This window comes from Corvus cornix, chromosome 18 (assembly GCF_000738735.6).
Source record: "Corvus cornix cornix isolate S_Up_H32 chromosome 18, ASM73873v5, whole genome shotgun sequence".
Taxonomy (NCBI): Eukaryota; Metazoa; Chordata; class Aves; order Passeriformes; family Corvidae; genus Corvus; species Corvus cornix.
In genome coordinates this window covers 7126457-7146066 of record NC_046347.1, presented here as the reverse complement: position 1 = coordinate 7146066, position 19610 = coordinate 7126457, and the positions used below count along the sequence as shown (strand labels likewise).

The following is a 19610-nucleotide window of genomic DNA, read 5'->3' as shown; positions in this document are numbered from 1 at the left end:
GAGCAGGGCCCTCTCTGCACCGGGACTGCCCCTGGATCCCAGCCTCCTGCAGGCACCCACCCGCTCCGGCACGGGCACCTCCCGCAGGGCTGCGGGTGGATCTCTGCATCCCCCGGGGATCCCCAGGGCTGCGGGTGGATCTCTGCATCCCCCGGGGATCCCCAGGGGCTGCGGGTGGATCTCTGCATCCCCCTATGGATCCCCAGGGGCTGCGGGTGGATCTCTGCATCCCCTGGGGATCCCCAGGGGCTGCGGGTGGATCTCTGCATCCCCCTATGGATCCCCAGGGCTGCGGGTGGATCTCTGCATCCCCCGGGGATCCCCAGGGCTGCGGGTGGATCTCTGCATCCCCCTATGGATCCCCAGGGGCTGCGGGTGGATCTCTGCATCCCCCGGGGATCCCCAGGGGCTGCAGGGGCACAGCTGCTCCACCCTGGTCTCACCACGGCCCGCAGAGGCATCTCAGCTCCGGTGCCTGGAGCACCTCCTCCCCCTCCTTCTTCACTGACCTTTGTGTCACCATGGTGTTTCCCTCACATGTTCTCACCTCCTCCTCTTCTCTGACTGGGAAAACAACTGTGTTCACTTTGTTTTGATTTTCTTCTTAAATATGTCATCACAGAGGCGTTACCAACCTCTCTCACTGGCCCAGGTTTGGCCAGCATCATGTCCATCTTCAGAGCCATCAGCCGGCTCTGCTGGACATGGTGGAAACTTCCAGGAGGTTCTCACAGGAGCCACCTCTGTGGTCCCCCTGCTACCAAAAACCAGGCTGAACAAATCCAGTACACCAGGCAATTAAACAAAAGTTTGGATAATCCATTTCACGAAGCTTCATAGATGAAACAATAATACTATCCAATACCTATCAGAGTCCATTACATATAAGCTCACAGAAATTGTTTCTCTGTTCCTCATTTCTCTATGAAATCCAAGTACTTCTGTTCCCTGCCTTCCAAGAGAGAAAAATCCAAATCCCCTGATGAAGCCATGGGTGAAGTGTGACCATAAATTCACCTGCAAGAACTGATGTGCCTGAGAAGACTGTCCAGCTGAAGAACACACTGGCCACCATTCTCCAAAAAACCAGTATACAAACTTGTCAGCAAATTAAACATTCTTCCTAAGAGGAAGGTCTTCATCTTTCTGGAAGTCATTACTGGTGTTTGCTCTTTAAGGCTTGTGTGGTTACTTGAAAATATTTTTGTCTGCAATTGCACTTCATATTGAGCTGATATTTTCATTGACACACATCAATGGTCTCTGTCTTTAGCCCAGCTCTAGAGCTGATCAAATCATGTTCTCACTCTACCATTTAGGCAACTTTTTATTTTTGACTGAAAAATCTGTAGCTTTGTGAAAAGCTGAAACACTGAAGTTTGATTTCTAGAAATGTGTGCCTTGAAGTTCAGCTCTTGTTTGGATCCTCCAAGGGTTAATGAGAATGATGCTCCTGTGGCAGCATTGGCTTGGTGGGAAGCAAGTCCCATTGAAAGGCTGAAGTACTGAAACCCAAAAATTACTTAAAAACTACATCCTTGATAACCTCAAGACTGAGTTATCCTTCCTGACATAGTGTTGGGTTGCTTGTTAAGCTCAGGTCATTACAGTAACCCTGCTCCCTTGCTGTCATACTGCTACAAAAAACTATTAACTTGGCTTCCTCCCAGAACAGCTCATTCCTGGGAAGTTCCTCCTGTTAGACTTCTTGTTGGGAACAATCCCTTTTAATCTGCTGACTTGCATCTGCTCTAAGGACAGTATTTTGCGGGGGGGGGGGGGGGAAGGGGGAAAGATGAGAAGATGGGATTTTTAGCACTTACATTTCATTTGCTAACAGCCAGATGTTACTGTGTAAATTGTCCCACAGAGCTCCGGGCAGGATTTTCAGAGGCGTAAGAGTGATTAGGAACTCAAATCCCCTCAGTGCTCAATGGGTCTCTGTTCCTATCAGACCCATGCAAACCCAGCCTCACTCACTGCCCTGAACACTTGCCCAAACTCCTCTGGGAAGCAAGATGTACATTAATTTTGTAGGTTAATGCTGCAGAATGCCAGCAACTGTGATCTTAGAGCCTGATTACAAGAGGAATCTTTATTCCAAAACACTCTTTCATAAGTTAACACCAAATTAGTAAGAAGGTGCATAATCCTTTGCTGCTTTTGCTTTGTGGAAACCACAGGAATGGATACTTTAGAACAAATGATCAGAGAGGTAAAATACCATATTTGAAGTACCACTTCTCTAGCAGGAACCACACTGAATCTAACTTGGGCTGTGTCTCACCATACAAATGTCAAACCTCCTTTCTTTACTTCAAAGAGTTCATCAAATCCCAGAACTTCTACAAATGTTGCAAAACATTTCTAAACACCTATTAATCTATTAATAGATAGAAACAAAAACACAAGAAAAACACTCAAATGTCCTGGAAATGAAAGAAATTGAGTATGAAAATTGCTGTTTGGTATATCATTTAACACGTTTGTTCTCTTGCATTTTTTATGTTTCATGCCAGGCTTGTAGCAATGATTCATTACATGAAATCAGAACTTTACAGGTTCAATCTGGAAGCATTTGTCTTGCTGACAGGGTAGGATCCTTTAGGTCACTGAGCCACTTCCCTGAAACTGCATCAAACACATAAGCTGAAAATACCCCCAGCAGCTTAATGCCATTCAGCTCTGTAACACTGGATTTACCAAACCCTGACTATCCCACAATAAAATAAAAGCTGTCAGAGGTAAAGAAAAGCCTCAAAAGCTAATCTATGCTGCAAATCTGTGTTATAAAACACAGCCCAGAAGTATTGACAATGCACCAGGTCCTGGCACTGGCACAGACTTTGTGGGATTCCATTAAAACAAATACTCAAATCAGAAATGTCTGGTTAGTAGAAAACCCTGAACGTACAGGTAAGACATTCATGTCCATATGCGCTGTCTTCTCTGCAAGGTCATTTAAAAAATGGAAATCCCTTGCAGCCTTTTTCATTCAAGCTCCAGTGACCTCAGTGCTCCTGAGAACAACCCTGTTGCTGTGTAAGACACTATAAACTTGAAAATGTTGCTTCATGTCTCCATGAGTGACACCTTATTATGTCCATGTAATCTCCAATGAAGGAAAATCCACACCTTGCAAGAGTCCAGAACCGCTACATGACTGATTTTGAGATGGTGGTAATGAGGATGAGTTAAACTACTTTAAACTAAGCATCATCTCTACATCAAGAATTTGTTAAGAGTCCTTCAAGGAAGAGCAGATGGCCTGGCAGAGAAACACTGCTTACCTGAAAGTGCCCTCTTAAGCTCTAAGAGCATCAGCTGCACTTCACTGGTCCAGAAGATGTCCTTGTATAAAACTCATATCCAATTCTATTTGTACAAGTCTCTTTACTGAGGTGTGTTCTTTTTCTTGGTCTAAGGAAAAAAAACCCAACAGAATTTGTGAAATGAGCAAAGGGAAGCACAGACCTGGATCTATTGTCTTACCAACAATATAACTGAATTATGTACCCAGCTCCAAAGACTCTTTGAAGCAGGTTATATGTAAGTATAAAGAGAATTATATCCTGGAGCCAGCGTTCAGAGAAATCAGTGCAAGGGCTAGTGTAATCAAAATAAATTATTATTCATTTGAGCTATTTGGAGTTCTCTGAAGCTTTGCACAGCTTTTTCCAGAGGCAGAGAGAAAACTTCAGTTTGATTTGGATGACCATGATCTGACACAGGTGAGTGTTGGTAAAGCTACCTTGTTATAAATGAGGCTTGGACCTTTTGGGTGGAATAAAAGTCTACTCGTTTATTAAAAAGAAAACCAGGAGCAGAGACTCGAGGTAAGCCCAAGTCCCACTCGACAACCCAGAAAAACCAAACTGTGTGTCGCACAGGGATTCCCTTGGACTCAGGTTCCTCAGGAAGACCAGGGGCTGAGCCCCGGAGCAGTTCTTAGAGTCTCTTTTGATGCTGTGATTGGTGCAGCTCAGATCCTCCTCTGATGGCTCGTTGCTAGGGTCCTCATTGGTGTTCAATTCTGTCAGTCTCTGGGGCATCGCGTGATTGGCTGGCCCCTTGATCAATAATCCTTCAAAATGTTTACATCATGATTATTGGGTTGTCTTGAGAACGTTCTAGAGCATTCCCCTCGTTCCTGTAGACCCACTACTTTCCCCCATTGGTGTCCCCATCTAGTGGGTACCTGGCAACATTACGCCCGTACAATCGCAGTAACAATTAACTCATTAACTGCATACCCCACTTCTCTAACAAGCAACTTTTAACTTCTTCTCAACCAAAAAAAGAGAACTTTTTAACCATTTATTACAACTCTCCCCTCTAAAACTTTGATACGGTCTTTGCCCACATCAACCAACTTACAGCTTAACAATTTTTCCATTAAACAGTGTCCTCATAAACCCTATAAATCTTTCGTAGTCTCTGGTATTTCTCGTAAATTTCTTCCACCGCTCCAGGGGCTTTCTCTTCTTCTTGATCCTCTTCCAATTCATCTGCCTGCAGCACTCTAATTCTTTCAATTTTCTCCCGGTTTTGTGTCTGTAACTCCTGAATGAGGGGCATATTCTGCACAACAGAGGTTATAAGTCTAACAAAACGGGATTAAAGACGGCAGGAATATCAAACTGGCAAACGAGAGTCCAGCAATTACCAATGCCTTCTTCCACCACTCTCTGGTTAGTAGGTTGTCCCACCAGTTAGACTTAAACAGCGGGGTCCACCTTTGTACGGGAACATGGGCCAATCTTCTGATGTTAGTAGTTATATTCTTGATAGCTTCACTGTGGTCATCAATTTCTACACAGCACTCTGATGAATTAAACTTCCCACATACACCACCTTCCTCTGCTAGCAGATAGTCCAGTGCCAGCCTATTTTGTTATATCATAGTTCTCATTTGTCTAGATTGCGCAGAAGATAAATCCAGAGCTAGGGTGGATTGATTAGATATTATTTCCACCCAGTGCTTGGAGATGGGTAATTCTGTTCAACATATATACTGGAGTCCTGTACCCCCATGATCCATCCTGGGCCCAAGTAGCAGGACCATAGGTGGCTATGATCCACTCAGGTGGCCACTCATCCTTCCCCCACTTCTGGGTTCCCCCTATCTGGATGTTTCTTTTCTTTCGGACCAACTCGTCATATAGAGGAAACCCAAGATTTTGTCCCTCGATTTGTGGAAGTAGGAAAAAGGAGGGTCTAATTATGCCTAGGGTACAGCTTCCAGCCCAGTCTTTTTGGAGCATAACGTAGGCCATCTTCCCACATGTTGGGGTTTTAGGAGCTCTCCTGGTTTTTCTTCTGTTAAAGGAATTTTGCCCATACATGTTGCTAGGGAAGCAAATGGCTGGGTACTTAAGAAAAACAAAAGAGCTGTCTGCAGAGTGGGGCGCATCTGGCTACTCTTTTGTTTTCACCTGAGTGTGTGGGGGCAGTTGGTCTCGGCGTTCGGACAGAGAGGGAAGCTGGTTTTTTCTTCGGCCACTTTTCCTTCTGCTGGAGAAAAGCCCGGGATCCCAAGCCGCTTTCCCTGCCGCGCTCGGAGCCGGGCCGTGGCCGCCCTGCCCCACCATTGCTTCGAGCCTTCGCTATGTTGTAGCTGTGCTCACCCTGCCTGCCCAGACCTCCGGGGGGGTTCCCCTTTTGGATACACCTCATCTGCCATCCGGGATTTGTGCTCGTCCCTGCCATTCCAGCCTGCTGTTCCAGCCTGCCGTTCCTGAGGGTCCGGCCGGACACCGGGATCAGCTGCCCAGCGGTTTGTGAAGCCTTTGTTCCATCCCTCCCTGGGATCCCAGGGCACCAGAGCCGCGTGCTCCCCGAGCTCGCTCCGGAGCGCCCCCTGCAGCCGCGGGGGAACCATCGCACCTGCCCTGCTCACCGGGAGCCGCCAGCGCCCCTGCCGGCTGCGAGCGGAACTGCACCCGAGGGGAAAGGGCCTGACAGCCGAAAGGCTGGCACTGGGTTTGTGGTTGTTTGCTGTTACTGCCATGGTTATTGCTGTTTGTTTGACTGGTTATACACATATAAATATATATAGTAAAGAACTGTTATTCCTATTTCCCACATCTTTGCCTAAAAGCCCCTTGATTTCAAAATTATAATAACTTGGAGGGAAGGGGGGTCGCATCTGCCATTCCAAGGGAGGCTCCTGCCTTCTTTAGCAGACACCTGTCTTTGAAACCAAGACACCACATAACCAGAAGAGTCCTTTTGGTGCTCGCCAATAATTGTGAAATTTTACATTGTTTATGCCAATCTTACTTCAAAATTTTGAGATCTTTGGTTCATCTTGGAAGGGGTTAGGTTCCCTGGTAAAACATTTATATAACTTTTCTCATTCTACATATGTACATCCTTGTTTTTGTTTTCTTGCCCAATATAAATCCTTAGCCTTAGGGATCCACCACTGATGTGTACTATTTGTTATAAAATACCTTTTACAGGGAAGCTCACCCACATATGCTGTGTATTTAGGACCTCTCCTCCACAGACATTCTTCTCCAATGACTCCTGACCTCAAGCTCCATGCTTCTTCTTCCTCCCTCTCATCTGGTCCTGGTGATTCCTTCTCCCTTATCTTTAGGATCTCCTGTGGGGTCAAAGCAATCCCCTCCCAAGGCCAAACCTGTGCCATCCGGGTATCTCCACAAATCCAGCAATCAGTTATATTCCATTCATGACTTTTCTCAACTAGATCTAGGAACAAGTTCTTTCCTCCCATCATTCTGATCTCAGGTCCCTTTTTGATTACCCCTTCTACCTCTTTTTCTCTAATCAAGTCTGGCTCCCAGTTCCCTGCTTCTGCTTTCTGCTTTGCCGGGTCTTTCTCAGAGCAGATACATTTCTCTTTCATAGGGCATTCCCCCAGCAATTTTTGTTTACAACTCCCTACATTTTCAAAAACCAATAGGTTCGGCCATCCTCTATGCAGGTTTGCAGTTCTAAAAAGCTGGCACAATTAGGGCTCGGATTCGAATGGGTTCTTAGGATGGCCGTCCGAGAGTCTCCCGCATACAAGGGGTGGTGACATTTATCGCAGGATGGTGCTCCTCCCGCTTGGATGTTGATCATGAGGAGAACCCATATTAGTGGGGGTCCGGTACAGGGCACTCTCCCACCCATGTCTCCCCTCTAATCCCTGTTAGAGGATCCACGACTTCCTATCTGTGGCAAGAGTGTATCCTGATCCGGTCTTGCCCCCTCTCAATATTCTTACCCATTGGTTACTGTTACCCGCTTGCTGCGGTGATACTCTCCCTTTTGTGTCAACTTATTTTCCTTCCTTTTTAGGGTCTGATTTGCTAGGTGCATGGGAGGATACTCTATTCCTTCAGAGTTCTTTGGATCTGTAATGAGACACATCAAAAATTAGAAAAGGCTCTTTTAAATTTTTCAATAAATAACTATTTTAAACTTTAAATATTAATAAGTAACACTAGGTATTTCAATAAATAAACGACTTCTAATTCTAAAGACTTGTAATATCACCAAAACAGTTAATAAAGTTCAAATCATCTTAAAAACTCCATCTTTATCTGTCCTTTCATGGCTTCTTCTTCAGTGTCAGCTTGGTGTTGGTTGGGTTAACTACTGTCCACTCGGTTGGGGCTTGTACAGGTCCTTTCACCCTGGAGACATGAGTCCATCCTTTCTCTTGGGTTCTCATTGCTGTTGCTGTGGTCAGCAAAATTTGAAAAGGACCTTCCCATTTCGGGGTCAATGGCTGATCCTTCCAGGTTCTAATTAATACCCAATCACCAGGCTGGAATTTATGAATGTCGAAATCAATGGGCATAGTTTGGGGGAGATACCCCTTTTCTCTCAGTTCTTTGAGAGTATTTGCGACAGTCTGTATATATTTCCTTACACTCTGTTCTCTCTCTTCATAAGTTCCAAGATAGCCCGGAGTAGTTAGAAAAGGTAGTCCAAAACATCATTTCATAGGGGGAAACCCCTATGTCTGCTCTAGGTTTTGTTCGGATCCTCATTAGGGCCAGGGGAAGACATTTTAACCAGTTCATTTTAGTCTCTTCTACTAACTTTGTAAGGGCTACTTTCAGTGTTTGATTTACTTTCCACCGTTCCGGAGCTTTGTGGTCTCCATGGAGTGTGTAATTTCCATGTGATGTTTAGGGCCTCAACTAGCAGTTGTAACACTTAGGCTGTAAAATGAGGACCTCTATCTTAGTGTGTAGTATACCATACCAAGGTATTATCTGCTCTAACAGAATCTTCCCAACTACTTCAGCTGTTGTTCTTGTTGTAGGATAAGCCTCCACCCAATGGGTTAGGTGGTCGACTATGACTAGCAGATATTTAAATCTTTGCACCTGGGGCAACTTGGTGAAATCAACTTTAATACTCTGAAAGGGTCTTCTTGCTAATTCCCTTCCCCCAAGAGGCATTTTCCGCATCACTTTTCTATTCACTCACTGACAAGTTATACAGTCTCGTGTTACCACTTTTGAAATTGTAAAAATTCCAATACACACATATGTCCTCAGAAAGTGGTCACACAATGCTTGCGTCCCCCAATGTGTTGAGGCGTGTAACTCTTCTAACACTTCTCTAGCTAGGGCCTTGTTTAATACTTGTCTCCCATCTGGCATCCTCCACTCACCCTTCTCATTTTTGATTGCCCCATGCTTCTGGAATTCTTATAGCTCTCTCTAATGTGTGAGATCTCTCCATCCTTGCCCTTGTCTCTCAAACTCGTTGTATGTAGGATGGTTCCTTCATCTCCTAAGGCTGCTTTCTTCGCTATCTGGTCGGCCAAGTTATTTCCTTTTATCTCCAGGGAGTCTCCTCTTTGATGTCCTCTTACATGCACTACGGCTATCTCCACCGGACCTCTTAAAGCTTCAAGTACCTCCTTGATTAAATTCTCATGCACTAACGTTTTTCCTTTTGAATTTACAAATTCTCTCTCCGTCCAGATTTTACCAAAAGTGTGTACCACTCCGTATGCATATTTCGAGTCAGTATAAATAGTTCCTTTCAGATAATTAAGCCACAGTAGTCCTCGTAATAAAGCATAGAGTTCACAGCACTGCGCCGACCATTGTCCTGAAAGTTTCCCTTTTTCTATAATGGTCATGTCCTTTCTATTTATCACCGCATACCCCGAAACCCGTTTTCCTGCTACTACTCTAGACGAACAGTCCACAAAAAGGATCTTTCCCTCTGGTAAGGGGTGTTCCAATAAGTCCTCCCTTACTTTAGTTTGTAAGTCAATGGTTTCGATGCAGATATGCTCAAGTTCTCCATCTGGTTCTTCATATAAAAATTGGGCAGGGTTTATTGCTCGGGTTGTAGTTAACTCTAAATTTTCCATATTGTTCAGGATCAATTCATATTTTAAAAGCCTGCTGTCAGAGATGCATTGGCTAGCCTTTTTACTTAATATGGTTTTAAAATCATATGGAGTGTACACTCTAATCTTCTTACCAAAAGTCAACTTATATCCCTCCTCCACCAGAGTTACCGTGGCTGCCACGGCCTGGAGACAGGTTGGCCATCCCCTTACCACTGGGTCTAATAACCTTGACACATAAGCAATAGGTTTCTTTACTCCACACAACATTCCTGTACAAGCACTCCATAGGCCACTCCTTCTTCAACATTCACAAATAATTCATATAATCTGTCTAAATTGGGCAAACTCAACACTGGAGCAGTTACCAGTTTCTCTTTCAATTATTCCAACCTTTTATTATCTTCCTCATTCCAGGTTAAGGGTTCTTGCTCTACTAATTTGTCATACAAGAATTTTACTAGCTTGGTATGTCCCTCTATCCATAGTTTACAGTACCCGATCAACCCTAACAATTTTATCACATCAGTTTTTGTTCAATCATGGCCACATCAAATGGGTCATTCTTAGCTCCCTTAACCTTACATTTTCTATCACTTAACCTACAACCTTCTGGAAGCTTTGATATACGCAATCTGTCTGCTCCAGTATCAACAAGAAACTCATATTCTTCACTCTGGGGGCCAACTTCCAGATTTACCAAGGGCTCTGTGTGATTTTCAAAACCTCCCCCCAGAGCAAAGAGCCCCTGACACCCCTAACCATTTCCCTTTAAAATCTTTTCCAATGTATCTTGTTCCCTAGCAATTGCCTCATCCAAACTTCTTTTCTTACAGTATCTCTTTGTATGTCCCCCTTCACCACAACAATAGCATATGATTTTGACCCAGTTCTGTTTTCTCTGCCTGTATATATTTTCCTTCTCCTCCCCATCTCCTTTTGACTCTCCCCTTCCAACTCCAGTGCTTTCTCTAGCTATCGCTATCATGATCTTTGCTTCAGTTTTTGTCTTCTCCTCCTCTCTTCTCAAGTATACCTTCTGCGCCTCCCTCAACAATTCGTTCAGGCTGTTTTCCTGCTAGTCATCTATCTTCTCTAATTTTCTTCTAATATCTGTCCATGCCTTGGTAACAAACTGGATCTTCACGAATACTTGCCCTTCCGGGCTATCTGGATCCACACAGAATATAATTGAAAATTCCTTTTTAACCTTTCCAACCACACACTCGGGGTCTCGTCCTTTTCCTGCTGGCTGTCAAAAGCCAGCCTCGCGTTGTTTGTCCTGGGCACAGCCTCTCGTATACGTTTTAGTATGAGCGCCCTATAATCTCTCATATTTCTTCTTTCTAGTTCATCATTTAGGTCCCAGTCTGGTTGCACATGCGGCATTTTCTCCTCCCCCCGGGGTCCATTCCTATTCTCTCGCTCCCAGATCCGCATGCCAGCTGCCCTAATTAGTTGGATTTCTTCTGGGGAGAAAAGTATACCCATGATAGAATTCAACTCTTCCCATGTATGAATGCTAGGACCCAAGAATTGGTCAACCTGATTAGATATACCTAGTGGATCCTTCAGTAAACCTTTTAACTCCTTCTTAAAATTCCTCACCTCAGAAGCCATCAACGGCGCATTAACAAACCCAATTCCCCCTCTAGCACCTCCCATGGGCACTTCTCTCAAGGGGAATAATTGGTCCACTGTCTCTCCTTGAGGCACACACTTCTGGGTTTGAAACCTAGTATTGTAACCAGGGTGTCTTACCATCTCATCTGAGTCCTTTTTCATCTCTGATTCCTTTTCCCCCCCACAGCTGCAACCTTGCACTATACTTCCTTCAGCAGAGACATTGTGTATCAGGGAGAAACTAAGGGGTGTACTTTGAAATGTAGGAGGGATAAGGAGAGGCATAGGAAGGTTCTGTGGTATGGTTGGGACATTCGGGATACAAGGTTGATGTACAGGAGAAATTGGCACAGGTGTAGGGGAAGCAGATGGAGTCTCAGGTGATGGAATAGGGTGCAGCGGAGGAGGTTGGGGCAGGTAGTGGAGGTGGTGGGAGAGGTATTGGCTGAGTAGGGGGAAGTACCGGAGGAGTAGGAGGGTGAGCTATGGGTAGAGTAGGTGGTGAAGGGGGTGGAAGACAATCAAGAGGGTCCCACCCTTTTGAATTACTTTTCTCTCCTACTTCCTGTGCTTCTTTCTTATCCACTTCCTTCTCTTTTGTTACTTTGTACACTCTTACTTTCTTGTCCCAGATCTCATTTTCAAGCCAGCAGGCTGCGTGTAAGATTTCTTCCTCATTTTGGGTCTCCTTTAAATTAACGCGTCTGTTTAAAGCTCTGCACATCCACTTTTCTTTGGATCCGTACCAGGGCCAATAGACAGGCCCTTCCTGAATCACTTCCTTTGACCAGATCTCAATACTATAACTGATCATTTTAATTTTGTCCAATTTCTTTAAATTTTCATTCAAATCCAAATTTTCGAGCATTTCTCCCAATGGGCTTTCGGGAGGACTGTCTTTTAATTCGGTTTTGTCTTTCTTTGTCCTTTTATTCTTTCCCGCACACTGGCCCATGATTTTTGGTAATGTTTATAGAGTGTACCTAAGTGTCAACAGAGTTCTTTAAATTAATTATTACTTAAATCAGAATAAAACGAACTATAAATAAAACCCTTTCTTTTTCTCTCTCTCTTACAAATTTATGGCAGTAGATAGTCCCTGCTTCAGAAAGGAATTAGCTTTAATCTATATTAGGCTCCTCAACCAGGAAACTCAATGATCATTACTTCTTAAATACCCACTAAGTGAGCCACACTACTGTGAAGCTCAAACAAAAGTTCGTACACAACTAAGGAGAACTCTTGGTTGCTAATCCGAAAAACCTCTCCTAAAATTACCTCATTACCAACAAAATTTAGTACACACAACGCACAAACTTATTAACATCTACCTAACAAATAATCGTATTTGAATGAACCAACAAAACCAAGGCGAGCTACCACAAGTTCTAGGAAACCAGGCAAAGCTAAGAGAGAACAGGTAAGGTTCTGATAAAAGGAGTGAAGGTCACGGGAAAATAACAGTATCTTTTAATTTTTAAACAAGGGGTTTTTTAAAAGCAGTAACTGTAATAATACAACTACTCGTGGGAAAATTTCTTAACTGTGGGAATTAAATGGCTGCCCGTGGGAAATCCAACAGGAAACCTCAGAAACTACAACCTAAATGGTGACCCAACCGGAAACCGGATGAACCCTATCAGGCCCTTTCGGCCCTTCCCCCTTCTGGGACCCAATTACAGACTCCACCCCTCGCTGGAGTGAGGGACCCTCCCTCCTCCGGGGAGTTTCCTCAAAAATTAAGATGGTGCCCGCCAGACGCCACTAGACACTTCTCCTCTACAGCCCAGATCTTAAAATGGCCGTGACACCAAAAATTTCTTCCCTACGGAATGGAGGTCAATGAAAGTCCCCTTAACTTTGAAAATCTCCAGTTAAGAGTCTTCCTTCCAGCCCACAAGGGTCCTAGTTCCCTAGGCACAGACTCTCTGGGGTCTGCCCTAAGGAACCCCCTCCTCCCAGGTGATCCTGGCTGATGGAATCGCTACTTCCCTGTCTGGGACTCCTAGCGATTCCACCCCCGATCTGGCGATGACCAAGCCACTTCTAACTGGAGCCTGCACGGGGCGGCTAGAAGTAGGGTACTCCTCCGTCTCCCACCTTTAAGGGTCCCTAGGGGTACAGCACTCACACGTTTTTCACTCGCTTCCCTCCTTTCCCGGCTGGGCTCCTCGTGGAGGACTGGAACCGCGGTACTCCTCACTCGCTTCGGGAGTCCGCTCTATGCAGCCCCCGTCTCACTCAGTCGCCACTACACGCACACTCGTACCCCCTAATGCCTCAACCCCACTCACAACACCAACCTGACAGCGAGTCCCGCTCCTCAGAGGGGAATCCTCTGGGTTGTCGGGCCCCTGATATTCTCTCGGGACAGCCGACAGTCCTCCCGACGGTTGCGAAGAAATCCAGAGTCCAGGCGGCAAAAATTCTGCTGGACGCATCTTCCCTGGACTTGTCCTTCTCCAGGACCGCCCAGGGGGCGTGGCTTATCCTGGACGAGTCCCCAGAAAACTGTTATAAACGAGGCTTGGACCTTTTGGGTGGAATAAAAGTCTACTCGTTTATTAAAAAGAAAACCAGGAGCAGAGACTCGAGGTAAGCCCAAGTCCCACTCGACAACCCAGAAAAACCAAACTGTGTGTCGCACAGGGATTCCCTTGGACTCAGGTTCCTCAGGAAGACCAGGGGCTGAGCCCCGGAGCAGTTCTTAGAGTCTCTTTTGATGCTGTGATTGGTGCAGCTCAGATCCTCCTCTGATGGCTCGTTGCTAGGGTCCTCATTGGTGTTCAATTCTGTCAGTCTCTGGGGCGTCGCATGATTGGTTGGCCCCTTGATCAATAATCCTTCAAAATGTTTACATCATGATTATTGAGTTGTCTTGAGAACATTCTAGAACATTCTCCTCCTTTCTATAGACCCACTACTTTCCCCCATTGGTGTCCCCATCTAGTGGGTACATGGCAACATTACACCCATACAATCACAGTAACAATTAACTCATTAACTGCATACCCCACTTCTCTAACAAGCAACTTTTAACTTCTTCTCAACCAAAAAAAAAGACCTTTTTAACCATTTATTACAACCTCTTGAAACAGGACAGGGCAAAAGACCCACTCTAAACTCAATGAACCCCTTCCAGACCTCATTCAGAATAGCACTCAGTAATTCACCTGTGATGTGCCATGTGTCTGTTCATTGTAGTCCCCAAGTATTTCTAATACTGTAAAGAATTGCGAAGCATTTGCTGTGATTTTAGAGACTGTTATTATTTAACTACTCAGACACCGGTGATTAACTAGAATTTCTGGTTGACCAGTAAAAAGACCCAAGGTGTTACCTGGTTTGTCTGTGGACTCATTCATTGAGGGACAGGTGAGAAGAGAACCAGGAAATCCTGGTTTACAGGCAGGTGCTCCACACCACCAGACACTTTTGTTTCCCCTTCAGCAGCTGCCAACCAAATGCATGTGTGGAAATAGTTATAAACATATCTGCGGAGCATTCTCTTGGGTTGTCTCTCTTTTTCTCCCTAAAACTCTAAAAGGAAAAATGCATTTGGAAGTATGATGTGATTATGAAACATGAATTTCTGATTAGAAGTATAATTACATTCCCTTTTGATGCCAGCCAATGGCGTTCACACAGGCCAGATCATAACACGTGCACTCGGCAACCTTAAACCTCACCAATTTCTCAACTGCCATTTGAAGATAATAAAGGAAATCCGTGTTTTAATTTTTAATATTTTCAATGCCTGTTCTTACAGCCATTATGTATTTTGGGAATGAACAGCTGAATCCATCATCCTGTCTCCAATTGAATCTCCAGAGGCATGTTACCTGAACCTTGCTGCTTTTTTTCTCCCTCCTACACAGACTTGCTCTGTTTTCACTTTTTATAACCACACTGTATATTAACAATAAGAACATTAACTCATAAAAACATTAACTCATTGGGGTAAAATTATACCATGAGAGTGCATCCAACTCCCTATGTGTTTTGACATTCCATTTAGCAAATGGTGTTACCATTTTAAGAGTGAGTCATTTCAGCTCTGAACCACTGCAAGGGAAGTAGAAGGCTTGTGAAGAAGAAAATGTAAAGACAGATACATGTATTAAATCTGTTTTAAATTATGTTAGAACTGAGCATCAAAGAACAGAGCTTCATCTCCCACATAAAGGACCTGGTTGCTGAAATGCCAAGGGGCAACTCTCATTGCAGGGCATTTGCTTGGACAGCAACTGGTGGAGTGGGTGTCTGCACTAGAAATGCCTCCAGAAGTGCCAGACTGAAACCAAGGAGATATGAATTAGAATTTATTTTTTTAAATGAAGAAATGAAACAGCAGAAACTGATGGAAGTTTTGATGTTTCCTCTCAAAGCCATGTTAGCATTAGCACTAAACAGATGTCCCATGTTCCAAAGAAATGGCAGGTTTGGCACCTCTTCACAGTTAGCAAATTTAATTATGGCTTCAAATGCAGTAATGGAGCAACCTTGCTTGGCTATAATAGGATCTGCAATTGGCACCAGCTTTCCTTCCCTCGTATGGGGAACTGCAGAACAAGGTGCTGCACATGTTCCTGCTGTATTATATTGGGTCAAATTGGGGTCTGATTAAAATACTATGGAAGGGAGGGGAGGAAAAATAAGAAATTAGGAGTAGGGACAAACTCAGTGTTTTCCTGCAATTCTAGTTTCTCTGGGCATATTGGTTGGGTTTCAACTGGATGCGAGTTCAAATCAAATAGCTACTTTAATTAGGAGAACTCCCACTCTATCTGAAATAACACCGTGTTCTGGACAGAAGATCAGGACAGGCAGAAGAACTGGCATTGTCTGAAGAGAAGACAGTCCTGAGATAGGTACAAAGAAAGGAAAATAACTCTTTAAATATACCACAAATACTGGGGAAGAGTTTTCTTCTTTTCCTCTCCTTTGGGGGAGCCAATGAGATTTCAGAAGGTTTGGTACAGAGTGGGAAAAAAACTCTTCTGTCAACTCCCACTGCAAGTCTGCATCAGCACATCCAATAGCAATAACAACAATGCCTATCTTGTTATTTGGATATGTAAAATATCCACCTTAGGCAGGTCAGACTCTTTATTACAAGGCCATTTTCTGTTGCTAGTAACTTTGCCAGATTTAAACCATTTGAGCTGAAATTCCCTTTTTGACTCTGTCCCAGGCTGAATCTGCCTGCAATGTTCCCCTGCATGTGCATTTATGCCTAACTGGGGTGGCTGATTCTGATCCAAAGCAAGAAAAAACAACTTATAAAATACTGCTTCAAAAACTTCATATCTCCAGAAAGGAAAAATGACATTAAAATAATCCTTGTGACAGTTTTCCTGCCAGAAGAAGAGGAAAGGTAACTATGTGCAAGGTGGATGCTACTGAAAAAATTATCTTATGGTACTGCAAAATGCAATGCTTCCCCACAGCCAAGGTCAGCAACAGACACAGGTAATGCTCTAGCCCAAATTAATTTTAATTTAGTAATATTCTGACACACAGTCATTTTCTTTCTCCCATTGAAACTAATGGGACTTTTCCATTAAATTTATGGAGTCTCAAAGCCTCTTGTTTGTATTTCTTTAGAATTGTACCCCCCTGTGACATCTCTTAGGCACCAGGAATTACAACCCACTTGTGCTATTTTACTATTTTAAAGCCCAGTTTTTATCCCTAACATTGACAAGGAGCTAATTATTCTTATTTTCCTTTCTCTCAGTACTTTTTTGTTTCATAATTTGAAATTATAATTATTACTGATGTAGAATAAAACATGAAATTACCCCTGATAGCACTGAGAGCAGAATACACAAAGGAGCCAGGCCATACTCTGTGAGAGGGACCAGTTGACTCTGCAATTAAATAACGTTGCCATGGTAATGGGGAGATCCAGGGTATAGCTGGGTAACACTAATTAAGGACGGCACGGAGACAGTCACGGGTGACTGCTGAGCTGGAATCCAGCTGCCCCACCAGAAAACAACAAAGCAGTTTATAAATATTAATAACCATTTGCAGCACCTAGTCGTGAGGAGGAAGGGGATGTTACAGGGAAAAATAATGAAGGAAGAGGACTGTGCGTGGCAATGTCTGTGCAGGGCTACACAGCAAGTGATGGCAGACCCACCGCACTCTGTAACTCCCTTCTGTGTTAAAGCCACTTCCCCTCCAGATTTCATCATTCCTAAGGAGAGCAGGAGCCTTTGTGTCACCTGGGACTCATCTGAGGCTGCTCGTACTCAGACTCATCACCTGGCACTGGTCTGAGGTTGCTTTTGCTCAGACTCATTCCTTCAAGCCAAGCAGAGCAAGAGACAAGACCCACTGCTCATTCCATTAACAGCCATTAGTGTTCTGCAGCAGCAAAAAGCAAATTACTCTTCTCCATCTGGCTCACTGAGCTTGTGAGCTTGGCTGAAGGAGGACCTGGAGGGTGGGACCTGCCCTTCCAGAGGTAATTTGGACTCAGTGACTAAAGCAGTAACACAGAGTGATTTGTCTTTGTGTGGAAGCAGTGTCCCATTTGTATGAACAGGTCTTACAGAATGAAAAATGATGATTTATTCTCATTTTAGTAGGAAAATTCCCTCTTCTCATCAGTCTTTTTTAATACTGTAACAGACCTTCAGGAGATAAAGCTGGGCTAACAGCACCTGGTGGAAGTCCTTCAGAGAAAAGAAATAAGTTCCAGTGGCTTTTTGATTAAATTCTTATGGACAGAAATGAAAAATAATACAGTTTCCTGATACCTTGTTATCAGTAATGGCTATACTGGTTATTGGAAGGATATTGATGTCAGAAACATTTCTGCAGGTCTACTCTATGCAACTCATTTTACCTCTCCACCACGCCTCTCAAATGTGAGAGAGCCAGCCTAGATTATTCAAGGATCTTAGATTTTAAAAATGAGACCTTACAGAGTTTCAGCTACTGAGCCAGCTCATAAATCCAGTACTTCAGGTGGCAGCCCTTGGCAGGGAACAACCACCCCGTTAAATCATGCTGGGCAAGAAACTGTCATTTCAGTGAATCATGAGAATTACTAATTCTATTATAATATGTGCATGTGTGAGGAAGGTAATTCAGGAGGAGTTTTAGTTCCATCTTTATGGCGTCCTTCAGAAGATTATGATCCTGGCTGCTTTTCCCTGTTGTCCATCCAATTTCCACAGTGACTGTTAAAAGTTTCAACAGCAGCAGTTAATAATGACAAGCAAAGTATAAACCTTTGGAAAGCTCATTCCTGTTTTGCTGCTCCCCTGGTTGCTGGCGTTAACATCCCACCCCCCTCCCTGAGCGTGCATTTACAATGGGATGCAACACAGAGGTCCCATGGCTGTGGTACCTTCATGGTCTTGTATGACACAGACACATTTGAAGGTGGTTCAGGGAAACCAGATGATCACCCAAAAAGGGAACTGGCCCACCTGCTTGTGCCTGAGTTATTGCACACCCAGGAGGTGAGCTCTTGTTTACGTGTGAGCTCTCTTTATTATTTACAGAGGAAATTTTATATTATTAAGGCCTCTTTGAATTTTAGAATTTTTTTAAAAATTTTTTTTAACTTTTTTTTTCCTGATGCATGCGATCACAAAAGTGACAGTTAATTAGAGAACAAGCACTGTTAACTATCAAATTCTCACAGTCCAGTGGCTAAAAAACTTTAAACATCAGTCTGCCCTAAAAACAAATTCAAGAGCAGAGCAAACAGTTCTGTCTGAACACTACACACAGAGCCAAGTTTTTGGTAGGTTCTGGTTGCAAATATTTAATTTTGCACTCAATTGTTATTTGGTGAGAGATGTGGCAGTAACTTCTATTTGACCTTAGTCATTCTGAGAGATAAATGCATGTGAAAGATTTGAGAAATTTTGCCATCTCACCATTACACATAAAATGTATGACTTCTCCCAGATCAAATACATTTGCACTTTTAAGAGACACTAAGTGGATGCAGACAGATTTGATGTATTAATCCACCTGAAATAATACACATTACATAATTCAGTATTAGCACATTTAATGGGAAACTGCACAAGTCCAAAGTGTTGGTAATTTCAGGCCCATAATTTAAAAGTACCTGGTTTAATTCAATAGAGATAAAAAGCAAATTTGTTCTTTCCTTCACTAATGAAATAGTACTTCAAGGTGCAATAAAGAAAAAATTTGGCTCCACTCAGTGCAGTCTTTATTTGGAAATGGCATACACTGTTCTCGATTCATAAAATCTTGCATGTGTTTAGGTACTAAAGAAGAAGTGGATGCTGGGTTTTGTCACCAGTGTTTGTGAGACACCTTTATCCATTTTGCATCAGCAGATGTAAATTGCTGGAGGCAACCATTAAGCACAAGTAAACATGTGTTGCCTTTTAAACACTGTCACTGCTATAACAGACCAATGGCATGGTTATAAATATGGCCAATAGGGCTTTCTGTGAATTTTTAAAATCCATTTTCAAAGTATTGCTCATTATGTCCCGTGTTTCTTCCTGTATGGTCCCTTGGCACATATATATAGCCCTGTTTAAACAGTGGGGCAGGGAGTTGTTCTCTGGTACATTTTGCTGTGTATTTCTGTTAACTCCCCCTCACCCTTGCTTGTGAGACACTTAACCACCCTTTTACTTCCCCT

The 19610-nt window shown here is 43.6% G+C and overlaps 1 long non-coding RNA gene across 2 annotated transcripts; it reads right to left on the bottom strand.

Moving 5' to 3' along the window:
* Nucleotides 1-585: 585 nt before the first annotated feature.
* LOC109145720 lies at nucleotides 586-18241 on the bottom strand. 2 transcript variants are annotated; one of them, XR_002047375.3, is made up of 4 exons: nucleotides 14298-18241; nucleotides 13261-13800; nucleotides 6475-7367; nucleotides 586-3420 (listed from the first exon to the last, which is right to left on the bottom strand). It is a non-coding gene; the product is annotated as an uncharacterized LOC109145720 (long non-coding RNA). The 2 variants fall into 2 exon arrangements; XR_002273509.2 differs by lacking the exon at nucleotides 586-3420 and having other exon boundaries at nucleotides 6148-7367.
* Nucleotides 18242-19610: the final 1369 nt, after the last annotated feature.